The sequence below is a fragment of the Phragmites australis genome, chromosome 16 (genome assembly GCF_958298935.1).
Source record: "Phragmites australis chromosome 16, lpPhrAust1.1, whole genome shotgun sequence".
NCBI lineage: Eukaryota > Viridiplantae > Streptophyta > Magnoliopsida > Poales > Poaceae > Phragmites > Phragmites australis.
Window position 1 is genome coordinate 22,039,751 of NC_084936.1, and position 13,421 is coordinate 22,053,171.

A 13,421-nucleotide genomic window follows, 5' to 3' on the forward strand; every position below is an offset into this window, starting at 1 on the left:
GATTCCATTTCCAGTATGACACAAAATAAAAGTACAGTTGACTAGCGGAGTACATGAACACGATAGATGATTCCTACTTGGTTTCTCCTTCCTCTAGCTCTTCAGTAATTTGTATTGAGCTGATTCTTTAAGTGCATTCAAGTACAAATCCTTAGTAGTTAGCGCATAAGACTTTCCCAGCACATGTCTTCATATATACCTGAAAAGCTTGCGATTTGTGAAGAACTGAATAACATTTTTTTTAACGAAAGAACTGAATAACATACAAGATCAGGTGTACATCGTTCCATTCCAAAGAGAGAACGTGCAGAGCCAACTGACATGAACCTTGTGCATCTTCTCACGAGCCTTGGCGATGAGATCGGACATCCGAGCAGCCGGCACCACCGCTTGATGGAGCTTCTGATCTTGTGTAGCAGTCTGCCGCTCCACTGGCTTCTTGGATTCCTCGTCTCTTTTGGGAAGGACGACAGGAGCCGGGCTGCTTCTTGTCGTCGGCAGATCCCGATGAGCTGCTGCTGCGTCTTGGACTATTGCCGGTTTCAGCAAACTTCTCTGCCGCGACAGCATCTATCTAGCCGTCTTCACGTAAACACTGCGATGAACAGAGAACCGTGTGTGCCACTTCCACGGGTGAGGCGTCGCTTTTGGCAAGAACGGCAGGAGCCGGGCTGCTCCCGGAGTCGCTGCTGTAGGAATCTGACGAATCGCTGCTCCGGCTGTTTCCGTCTTCAGTGAACTTATCTACAGCCACAGGGGAGGCGTCGCCGCATATGTCGACGAACACGTTCTCCTCCCCCTCCGCAATCTCGCTGTCTTCACGTTAACGCGGCGACGAACGACGAACCTTGGGTGCTGACACGGGAGAGGCGTCGCAGCAGATATCAACGAAGACATCGTCGTCATCCTCCTCGGCAAGCTCTCCGTCTTCTTGTTGACGCGCGGCGACGAACGACGAATGGGCCCGGACGCGTTCGCCGCCTGCTTCTTCTCTTTAGGGAACTCGTCCAGCAACTTCCTGAGCTCGAACTGGTAGGAGTGCTTCATGGAGCCGAGATCGATCTCAAAATCGCCGCCTCTCCGTCCGTGTCACCGACGCTGTGCTTCCGCGGGAACTTTTTTATTTATATATTTTTTAATTTAAAAATTACAAAAACATGTCGCTTTCTTACAGGAAGATATGTTTAAAAACATTAAAATATCGTGTTCCAATGTTCTCAAAATTCAAAAAAGTAGTAATAAAAACTCAGAAAAATATTGTGATGTGGAGGATGCTATCATCTACATCTTCATAAATTTTCAGACAAAAATATAAATCTAAAATTTATCTTTTTTGTTTCTCATTGTACAAGTAATTATTTGAGTTAAAATTTTGTGAAGTGCTAGATTATAGCAACCTCTACATCACAAAGTTTTTTTTTCAAGATTTTACTATTATGACACTGTTTTTCAAATAGTCATGAAATTTGTCTTTTTTTTGTTCTCATCTTACATGTCATATTTATGTCTAAAAATTTGTGAAGAGATAGATGATAGCATTCTCTACACCATAATTATTTTCAGAATTTTTTATAATTATTTAAATTGTATTTTAAATTTTGAGACCATTAGAACACAATATATTTATATTTTAAAACATATCATCTAATGGAAGGGAGACATGTTTTTTTGGAAATAGACAAATAGATTTGTAATTTTTTAAAATAGGTGCATAATTTTGTAATTTTATAAATAAAAAAATATATTAATAAAAAATTCAGGAATTTGCATCACAGTTGCTGCTTTTCTTTTCTGCTGAAGAAAAGTCTGATTTATGTCTGCCAACCACCCTGAAAGTGTAATTATCGCCGTAAAATACAAGAACGTTTACTTTACCCTACAATGGAACCATAGGGTAGTGTATATATGTGTCAGTGCACGCAACAAAGAAAGAATAAGCTCACACCTGAATGTCTTTTTATTCTTAGCAGAGCACCTGAAAGTGTTTTTGATTATGAATTTCGACAGTTTGTATGGAAAAGAAAACTGTTGTGCAAGTATGCAATTAGTCAACTGCATATGCTGTCTAAAGAGACAGGCAAGGTGGATCTTTGTACATGCTTGAACCTCAATGTCCACCTTCTTAAACGAAAGCTAGACCTTCTGGCATTAGCCTTTTCTTTTTTTAAAAAAAAAAGGGAAAATCATTGTGCAGATACCAATTTCTTCACAGGTCATAACAATCCATTTGTGCCATTATAATTGCAAAGCTGCATTTACACATAAATAAGCATTCGTAAGGAGGTTAACTCCATGGAGACTACCTTAAAACATGTAGTTGCATGATAGCTCCCCCTACAATGCTTAAATAGCTTATTACAAATGTTTACATCGAATTAAATTATCATATATGTGAAATTAACTATACTTATAGTGCCATCCATGGCTAGTTCTGTGTTGGAATTTATGGAATTTTTTCCTTTTAATTTTGAATTTGAATGAAGTCAAATTTGAATTTATAAAGAAATTCCAAAAAGAAAAGAAAAAAAGAGCAAAAAAGAAAAAAATATGGCACAAGCCATCCGACGCTGGGCTGCTACAAGGCCTTTAGCCGAGCAGCTCAGCACCGGAAGGGTGCGGCCTTATCCAGAGGAGAGGGAGGAGGAGTAAGAAAGCAGCGCTGCCGCCAAAGTGTTGCGTCCACCATAGCCGAGCAAGTCAGCCTCAACTGGGTCTCTAGGCCGTTGGGACATGGCCTATTCGATCTCTCTCAGTTGGAGCATAAAGGGTCGTGCGGTTTCCTTTTTACTCTCCCTAATGATTTCGATCGTATCTCCTTCTCTTTCCACCCTACCTCCATCCGATCTCCACCCGGTCCCTAGTGATCTTGTCCACTTCTCTTGTGTCTAGGCTACTCTACATCGGCTCATTGGTGTGGTGGTGCCTGTGGTGCTGTGGATCGCTTTCTTGAGGTGGGTCCCACTACACGTGTGCCATCTGCACATACGACTCATCGACTGCTCGGTCCGGCAGCTTGGTTGGTGGTGCTATTGGCCTTGAGCGCTCGCCTGTGTGTGTGCATGGCCACTGTGTTGTCATCGTTGTTGTGGTGTTGTGGTTGTCCTGTTCGCACCTTCATGTGTGTCTTCTTGCAAGTGATCGGTGAGGGTGGCTTTTGGTGTACTCTCGATGGTGTCGGCGTCGCTGGTTGTGTGCTTGCCTGCTGTCGTTCTGCTGCTTTTGCATGCCGATCGGTCGTCCTGCGTTGCATTTGCGTTGGTGTTTCGTGGGTTGTGTGATGTGTGTGGCTACGTGCTTGTGTGCGTGGTGACTGTGGTGTTGGTGTGTGATGTTGTGCGCGTGGTGATTGTGGTGTTCGGTGTGCGCTGTTGTGTTCGGGTGCTTGACATTAACCTCCTTGGTCCATGCAGCAAGTTCTAGGCATTGTATCTCTGAGAACATTCACTCCTTGACCTCAGCATAGAGGGGGTGTCTTTGTTTTCTAGAACAACGAATTCTCTTGCCTTGCCTTCGACTTCTTTGTCGGAAAGTAAGAACATTCCCATTGCTTTTTAAAAGTCAAGCTAGCAATATGCTATATTGTGTGCTGATATTGGGAAGAATTGCATGCTAATACAATGAGTTTTTATGCTTGATGATGATAGTGGGCTTGGGGAGATTGGTGTGATAGTTCAATAGTTGTTCTAGATTGTAATTGTGTAGAATTTTATATTCTAGTATATTATCTTATTTTATCTGTTGGCAATTAAATTGTTAGATCTGTTTTGCTAGATTGATTAGAATAATTATTATTAACTGTTAGTTTAATTGTTAGATAATCAAGACATTGAACTATTAATTGCAATCCACAACACTAATTTGGTACTGTCACACTAGTTGGTGATCTGTTTTAGCCACTGACATTGGATGACTGTTAATTTGGTAACCCGCACTTAGAGCTCACTAAATAAAATAACACTTGTTGATATGTTTATTGTGTTATCCCACTTTATGATGTTAATTATCATATATGATATATTGATGAATATGAGTAGCACCTTTTATGCTTTACATTATGTTAAAATATTATGTTCATGTATATTATGTTATATCATGGTAGTCAAGCTATGTTTATTATGCTTAAATCTAGAATAAATTTAATCGGAATGTTACTAAAATGTACTTTGAAACAACATTCTGATCACTTGATCACCGATTAGTCAGTTACTAAATTGCATCCATTTTAGTCTCAGAGGGAAGAAGCTCCAGAGCGCAATGTCACCTCACAAATCTGAAGATCCCCAGGCTCAGTAAAAAAAGGGAAAAAGTCTATTTTGGCTCCCTCAACTATTGCCCGAGTCTGATTTTCCTCCCTCAGTCGCAAAACTAGATATGTAGGCTCCCTCAACAATCCAAGCCGTTTATTTTCCTCCCTAAGCGGTTTGGACAGTGGTTTTCAATGACATGCTAGTGATTTTACTGTGCAAACATGTGACTTGGACATGACTCGGCAATCATCAACAAGAAAAGCAAGAAAACTCTAAGACCCACGTGCCATCCTCTCATCCTGGGCACAGCCTCCTCGGCAGGAGTCCGCCACCACCAAACTAATGATGGCGAGCTCTGGCGGAGGCCCCTTGCCAGCCTCACTGGCGCGGGTGTGGGCGCGGCGGTGCGATTCATTGGCATTGAATCCGGCTGTGGTTGGGTCGGTGAAGAGAAGGGAACGTGGTGCAGCTCAACACACACGAACGCCCATGCTGACGTTAAGTCCAAGAGGATCCAATGGGCGTGAAAGAGTGAGGGGGACATGGCTAAGCTCACCGTGTGCTTGATTCAGATGGAGGAGCAGTGACGTGGTAGCATGTCGGTGAGGTGATGGAGATGTTGCTAGAGTTGGGGAAGAAAATGACATGAGATCGAATCGACCGGCGAATTGCTGGGGTTTGCATGGGATTAGCTCGAGGATGTCCCTAGCCTTTCCCACTCGTGCAACCAGATAACCCGCTTGAGTTGCCGCGTCGCCCCGCCTTTCCCGTTGACACCCATGCCCTGCCACCCCGAGCTCTTAGCTGCACCATGGTGCCTTGCCAGAAAATATCCACAGTGGGTGAGATATTTCCGAGCTCTCTGTTAAGGCCCATATTGGCCCATCTCATGGCTATATATACACATCAACCCTGATGACAAGTTCTATCTCTCTCTTCCCACAATTCTAGTCAAGGTAACATGGAATTAGAGTAAGGTTTAGGGTTAGGTTAGACTAATATAGTCCCACCCACGATCCCATCCCCATCATCAGCCGTCACGAATTGTCACCTTCTGGCTATCATCGCAGCCAATCATCATTTTTTTTCGGCCGCCGTCGCAGTTGTGCTCGCCCGTCGCCTCTGCCCATTGAGGATCCGACTCGTCACAGCCCATTGACAGCCGCTGTCATGGCCGTATTCATCCTGCCGCTCATCGCGGTCAGACTCAGCTATGTTTCGGCTCTCTCTCTAGCCGCCATTGCGGCCATCACTAGCCCACCGCCGTCACAGCCATCTCCAGCCGTCGTTGCAGCTTCCACCCGCTGGATGGATCCAGCAGTCGTGGATCTTGCCCGTTCTGGTCGGGCACATTTCACGCCCACCTGTGTGCATCTCCACCATCATGTTCGCTTGGGTAATGTGTGTTGGCTACTTGTTCGACCTCTCTTGTTGCTCTGCATAGACCAAGGAGAACAGAGGAGGCACTCTGCTATTGGGTCATGCCACCGGGCCATCCTATTGGGCTGCTATGGTGGTGCAGTCCTGCTGCTACTATTGAGTCATGTTGCTAGGTTGTCGTGGTCCTACTACCGTTGGTGGTAACTCTTGTGTCGTCCTCTCTATACTTCAATCATATTGTAGCTTAATGCCATTGCTATCAATATCACTCTTGATGGTCACAATTATTGGGAGTGGGCTTTTTTAGTAGAGACTGCATTAAGGGGTTATGGTCTAGCTTTTCACTTAACTGAAGATCCACCTGTCCGTAAGTCTGATGGTACTAATGCTGCTGATATCAAAACATGGCAAATTAATGATGGAAAAGTAATGGCTGCTATTGTCAATAGTACTAAGCAATCTATGATTATGAGTCTTTCTAAGTTTAAGACAGCCAAGGCCATGTGGTCTTCTTTGCAGTGACGCTATCTTCAGGACAATGGTGCTCTTTTGCATGCTCTCATACAACAAATACATGTCATTGAATAGAATGATATGTCTATTGATGAGTACTACTCTGCTTTTGATCGTTTAATGTCCCTTTGATCTATATGGTACCTCAGTGCACATAAGAGGAATCTACAACACACATATTTATTGAAAAGTTTCTCGCACATCGCTTTGCCATGGGGGAAAGGGCTTTGAGTCCATTCGTACAAGGTTGCTTCACAATTCTTCTACTGTAACCATGGCATAGGCACTGCCTGATTTGATTGATGAAGAGACCCTTCTTAAGTCTACGTCCACTGCTCCTACGTCAGTACCTCGTAGTATGCTGGCAGCTTCCCAGAGGATTAGTGCACCTGGAGGTAACTCTTCAGATCCTTGTGAGCATTGCAAGAAGACTGGTCATCATTAAGAAAATTGCTTTGCTCGGTATCCAGAGAAATTGGTAAAGTATCTTGCACATCGTTCTCGTGGATGTGGTACAGCTTCCACTTCTAGAAGATTTGTGTCTATTGCTGCTACCTCACCCGTCGGTGCTCCTCAGCTGTCTTAGTTCTTAATTCAGGGGCTTCTTTTCATGTAACATCTGATTAGTCCTAGTTGGTTGCTTGCAAGCCAATCACTGATGGTGCTTCTGTTCAGACAGTTGATGGTACCTCTTGTCATATCACTCATCAGGGTTCACTTTGCAATTATCATTTTTTTGTACCCGATGTTTCTTTTGTACCTTAGTTGTCCATGAGTCTTCTTTTAGTAGGTCAAGTTACCGACCATAACTGTTTTGTTGGATTTGATGACTCATCTTGTTTTATTCAGGATCATCGAAGTGGGACTGTGATTGGGACTAACCATCGCCATAGAGGTGCTCCTAACCTCTACGTTTTGGATACCTTGTGTCTTCCTTCTTCCGTTGCTTCTACTGCTCATGTGTCATCCACTGCATCGTCACCCGCTTCTTCCTTCACCAAGTGGCATCGTTGTCTAGGTCATCTATGTGGGTCTTGCTTGTTTACATTAATAAATAAAGGTTGTTTAGGTCATACATCTATCGAGTCTTGTTTTTATTGTAAGGGTTGCAAGCTTGGCAAACAGATATTCCATGTTCCTCTAGTGCTTCTCATTCCGCTAGGCCTTTTGATCTTATTCATTTGGATGTATTGGGTCCTGCACCCTTTGCTACAAAGGACGGTCATAAGTATTATGTCATTTTAATGATGATCATTCCCGATATACTTGGATTTATTTAATGAAATATCGTTCCCAGTTGCATTCTATTTACCAGTCTTTTACTCGTATGCTTCATACTTAGTTTTCTACTCCCATTAAAGTTTCATTCTGACTTTGGTGGTGAGTATTTATCTAATAGTTTTCACCAGTTCTTGACCTCTGAGGGCACTCTTGCTCAGCTCTCATGTCTTGGCACTTGCTTAGAATGGTGTTGTTGAATGCAAAAATCGTCATCTCATAGAGACTGCTCGAACACTTCTGATTGTCTCTTTTGTTCCTTCTCATTTCTGGGGCGAAGTTGTTTCCACTAATGTTTATCTCATCAATCTACAACCATCATCCAAACTTTCTGGCAAGTTCCCTAGTGAAGTACTTTTTGGTACTTCTCCTAACTATGATCATCTTCGGGTGTTTGGTGTACGTGCTATGTTCTACTTGCACCTCGTGAGCGAACTAAGTTGATTGCCCAGTCGGTTGAGTGTGTTTTTCTGTGGTATAGTCCTGAGCATAAGGGTTATTATTGTTACGATCCTTCCTCTCATTGCATATGTATCTCTCGTGATGTGACCCTTTGTTGAGGACCGTCCTTTCTTTTATAACCCTTCTACTCAGCAATCCTATTCTCCCATAGAGTCCACATCTTTTTGTGCCTTCCTTCTATTTCATCTAGTGATGATGTCTCTACACCACTCCCATTGGTTCCACTAATTCCTAATGAGCCTCCTCCATTTACTTCTGCTCCACCTCCAAAATCTAAATCATCCATCATACAGGTATACACTCATCGTCTCACATATCCCATAGAGCTTCCGCCTAGTCCTACCTACTCGGTCAGTCTTGATGCTCCTGTTTATGATGAATCTAACACTTTTGATGAGCCACATGCTATTTCTGATGTGTCACAGGTTGATCGGAGATATAATTTATAGGATCGTACTACTATTGAGCCTTCTGATATGTTGGGTTTTCCACGTGTGAGTGCTATTATTGATGAGCCATCCACTTATCAGGAAGCTTCTAGTATTCCGAAATGGCAGCTTGCCATGTTTGAGGAGCTTGTTGCCCTTGATCATACTGGCACTTGGGATATTGCTCCATTATTGTCCCATGTAGTACCTATTACATGTAAATGGATGTTCAAGATTAAGACCAAGTTAGATGGTTCTATTGAGAGATATAAAGCTCGTCTTATTGCTAGAGGTTTTCAGCAGACTCAAGGATGAGATTATGATGAGACATTTTCTCCTATTGCTCACATGACTATTGTTTGTACTCTGATTGCTATAGCTACTACTTGTTCTTGAAATATATCTCAGATGGATGTTAAGAATGCTTTTCTTCATGGTGATTTGCATGAGAAAGTTTATATGCAGCCACCCCTAGGTATGGATGCTCCTTCTGGATATATTTGTCATCTTCATCGTGCTTTATATGGCCTTAAACAGGCTACTCGTGCTTGGTTTGAGCGCTTTGTCTTTGTGATATGAGCGGCTGGTTTTTTGCCTAGTGATGATGATCCTGCTTTATTTATTTATCTCTCTTCAAGTGGACGTACTTTGCTTCTTCTGCATGTTGATGATATGTTGATCATGCGTGATGATGTGGAACATATTTCTCATGTGAAGAAGCAACTTAGTGAGCAATTTCTGATGTCTGACTTGAGTCCTCTCAGTTATTTCTTAGGGATTGAGGTTTTCCATTCTGCCAAGGGCTATTATCTTTTTTTGTCCAAATACATTCAAGAGATCTTATTTCCCATTCTAGTATTACTAATAACCAGATAGTTGCAACATCTATGGATCTTCACTTGCAGCTTCGTTCTACTGATGGTACACCTCTTGTGGGTCCCTCTCGATATAGTCATATTGTGGGCAGCCTTGTTTATCTCACTATTACTAGACCTGACATTGCTCATGTTGTCCATATTTTGATTCAGTTTGTGAGTGCTCCTACTTCGGTTCATTTTGGACATTTACTTTGTGTGCTAGATACTTAAGGGGGACATCATCTCAGTGTTTGTTTTAAGCCCATGATAGTGTGCTTCATCTTCATGCTTACTCGGACTCCACTTGGGCGAATGATCTGACATATTATCATTCTGTCACTAGTTATTGCATCCTTCTAGGTTCTTGTCCTCTTGTATGGAAGTCCAAGAAATAGTTAGTGGTATCTCGGTCCAGTACAAAGGCAAAACTTCGAGCACTTGCCACTACCACTTCTGAGATTGTATGGCTTCGATGGTTATTGGCTGATTTTGGTATTTCTTGTGATGATCCCACACCTCTTCTTTGTAATAATAATGGAGCTATATAGATTGCCAGTAATCCTGTGAAGCATGAACTTACAAAGCATATTGGTGTTGATGCCTCCTTTACCTGATCTCATTATCATCAAAAAAGAATTGCTCTTTAGTATGTGCCATCCGAACTACAAGTTGCAGATCCTTCACTAATGCACAGACTCAAGAGCAGCATTGGTTTCATTTGCTCAAACTCAACGCTTCAGATCCACCTTGAGTTTAGGGGAGGGGGGTGTTAAGGCCCATATATCATCTAGACCCATATTGGCCCATCTCGTGGCTATATATACACATCCACCCTAATGACGTGTTCTATCTCTCTCTTCCCACAATTCCAGTCAAGGTAACACTCTCCACCGCCTCTCTCCACCTACAAATAAGCTGGAGAGCCCCTCCATTTGCCTCACCACCGACCCACAACTCCCATTGCTCTCCTTCTCACCTCCCATCTCCATTCCTCCCCTCCTCTCCCTCGGCTTTGGTGAAGGATCAAGTAACTGCCGCTGTCGTGGATCTCCCGCCTCTGACCACCCTTGACCAAGCCAAGCTCCAGGTAAGCACCACCACTCTCTCCCTTATCCTCCGCCTGCTCTCTCTCTCTCTCTCTCTCTCTCTCTCTCTCTCTCTCTCTCTCCATGGCCACAACGGCACAACACCGAAGCTCCCTGTCCACCACCACCTTTCTTCGTAATCAGTCGTCTCTAGTCCCCTTCGGATCTAGCCGACGCCGCGGATGAGTTCCTCGTGCCGCGAAGCACCCCTCTCGAACACGTCGTCTAGCACCCCATCGGTCGATTGGGGATGGGAAAAGAGAGAGCCAATGGAGGAATAAGAAGAAGAGGGTGAAATTGATATGTGGGCTCGATATAACTTTGACAGGTTGGCCTATATGTTTTTGTTCCTTTTTATCTGTTTATTTGCTGAGTGGTTTCATGTATTATGTATGTCATCATCCACGTAGTAAAACCGCTGACACATCAGTGCCACGTCAGAGCAAAACCACCTTTAGATGGGACAAGAAGGAAAAATAAACGGTTTGAATTGTGGAAAAATTGATGAAATGACCCTGAGTTAATCAACCTTTGATAATATATTTGAAATTGATCATCCTTTGATCATATGTCCTACAGGGACTAGTTTGTAACAAAATTTCGTATTAGATAAGAGAGATGAAGGATAAAATTTATTATAAACTAGTCCATATAGGACATATTATCAAATGATGATCAATTTCCAACATATTATCAAAGTTTGATCAACTTTGGCACATATAATCAAATTTCTCTTGAATTGTTGAGTGAGTCTGTATATCTGGTTTTGCAGCTGAGTGAGAAAAATCGAGTACTTAAGGAGTCGAAAAGACTTTTTCCCAAAAAAAAAATCACCCCGATAGGCCAGCAAGGCAGCTCAGGAAATCGGCCCAGATGGTCAGACGCCAATCACACGTGCTTATCAGTTGATCCGGCCGCCGCAAAATCGCCCAGATCGTGTGATCGCGTGGCATCACGTTTTGACGTCTCAACTTCCTCCGTTCGTCGTTGGACTTCCTCTCGAGCCATAGTGCGATCGCATCGTGCTGTCGCCGGCCACCGCGAAGATCGTGTCGCCTGGTAACTGGTTGCCGCGCTCTGCAAGACTGCTTCATTGAGGCACAAGCAGGCGCTCTGCAAGACTTTTTGTAGGTATGAGCAGAGAGCAGTTGTTGATTTGTAGGTGAGTAGGTTTGAGTAGTTGATTTGTAGGTTTGAGCAGTTGATACTTTGCTCAGTTGTAGTGATATCTGTAGCCTTTAGGTCTAAGCAGTTGATTTTTTCTTAATTTGTAGTACTCGGCTACTTGGAGGCTGGAGCAGATAGTAGGAGAAACAAAAGATGCACTGATGGAGTCTGCATGTCTTGGATTCGAGGTAATTGCAATTTGTATCCTTTTAAGATAATTTATTTGAAGTCTTGAGACTATCCGTCACTGTGTTTAGCCATAAGGATGATAGTTTCAACACTAACGAGTTGGCCCCTATGTTCCATTCCTGCTCCGCCCGGCCCCTATGTCCATCGCCATCGGCGCCCACGCAAAGAACGCGCTGCAGGAGTCCATCATGGCGTACTCCATACACTTGGGCGACTGGAAGAAGCGTCGATGTCCACTAGGAAGCTGTAGTCCACGTCGCCGTAGTAGGCCGTCTTACCGTCGACTCCGGGGAGCTGACCGCCGAGGCATCGCTGGGCGAGCTGCACGCTGGGGTGGTGTCGCCGGAGGCATCGTCATTGTCGACGCCAGCCGCCACGGCGACGGGCTGGATGGACTTGGGCGACATGGCGGCGGCAAGGAGATCGAACGGGAGGCGGACTGGGAAGTTGAGGAAGGCGGCGGCCGCGGAGCCCTTGAGGCAGAACAGCGCGGCGTCGTAGGCGCGTGCCGCGGCCTCGGCGGTGGAGTGGGAGCCGAGTCGACTCATATCCGCGTCTTCTGGCCCGGCGCCCGGACCTCCGACACCCACGAGCCCCAGCCCCGCATCCGCACGCCCTTGTACGTCCTCTTGACGCCGTGCTTCGCCGCCGCTGCGTTGTCAATGCTCGCCGCCGTCTTCACTATGGCTACCTTAGCCTCCTCCGGCTTCTTGGCAATACCTTAGCCTCCTCCGGCTTCTTGGCAAACGAAGCTTGGTTCGTCTGATGCGATGACGATGGTTTGCAACGCATGGTTTGTACGTCTCTGTGAGCTACCAGGTCAGTGATGTGCTGCTTGCAGCTTGATGCTCTGTGGTGCGACATTTATAGGCTGCATGTTAAAACTGTGCTAATGTCAATGTGAGTGGTTTATGCATTAGTTTATGAATTAGTTAGAGGTTCAACACTTGAATAACCTTCCTGTTCACATCACAAAGATCTAACTAGAGAGCAGAGTAAATTGTTGAGAGAGTGATCTGACAATGTACTAGCTGCAAACTGATTCCCAAGTTTTTTTTTAGGAGAAATTGATTCCTAAGTGAACTAGAGTGCAGAATAGTTCAAATGGGCCTTACAATGTACAATACGATCATGGGCTTGCTTTTCTGTTGATTCTGGAAGCAGGCCAGCCTTTTTTTTCTTTTCATTTGCCCTGGGGATCTGTTTGCAGCCCACAAACTTCATCTGGTGATGAATTGTGGCCCGTTTCAAAGGCCAGAGTTATTTTTGGAAAAAAAAAAACTATATTGTCTCCCTCAACTATTACTCGAATTTATTTATCCTCTAAATCGTAAAATTAGATATCCTACCGGTGCAATTTACCTCATTAACTGGTTTTGATGGTGATTTCATCCTACGTGACGCTGACGTGGTCGTGGGACCCACATGTTAGATAGCACGTGACATGCGTTATAGTACACATAGACATTCCAGTCAGATGACACGCTCCCGACCACGCGTCCTCGCTCCCGACCATGCGCCCACCCTTGCTCCCTCCGTCACCACTCCCCCTTTCTTCTTCTTGAACTCCGGTAACAACCGCCACCACTCCTCGAAGATCAATTGCTCTATCCGAGAACACCATCGTGACCGCTGCACTCCCCTGGTTCCATTTTGCCACCCCCAACCTCGATTTGCGTTAAGCTCGAAATGCCCATTCTGGGCCGCCTCCTCTACCTTCTCTAATTTCACGCTGACGGTAAGACCTCGCTCCAATCCCCTCCGTTTACACCATATAGAGTATCACTTCTAGCTAGCAGAAACCCCAATTCGAGC

General features: G+C 44.4%; 1 pseudogene; it reads right to left on the minus strand.

Moving 5' to 3' along the window:
* Positions 1-11,712: 11,712 nt before the first annotated feature.
* On the minus strand, positions 11,713-12,470 carry LOC133895137 (ethylene-responsive transcription factor ERF014-like; annotated as a pseudogene).
* Between the last annotated feature and the right edge of the window lie 951 nt (positions 12,471-13,421).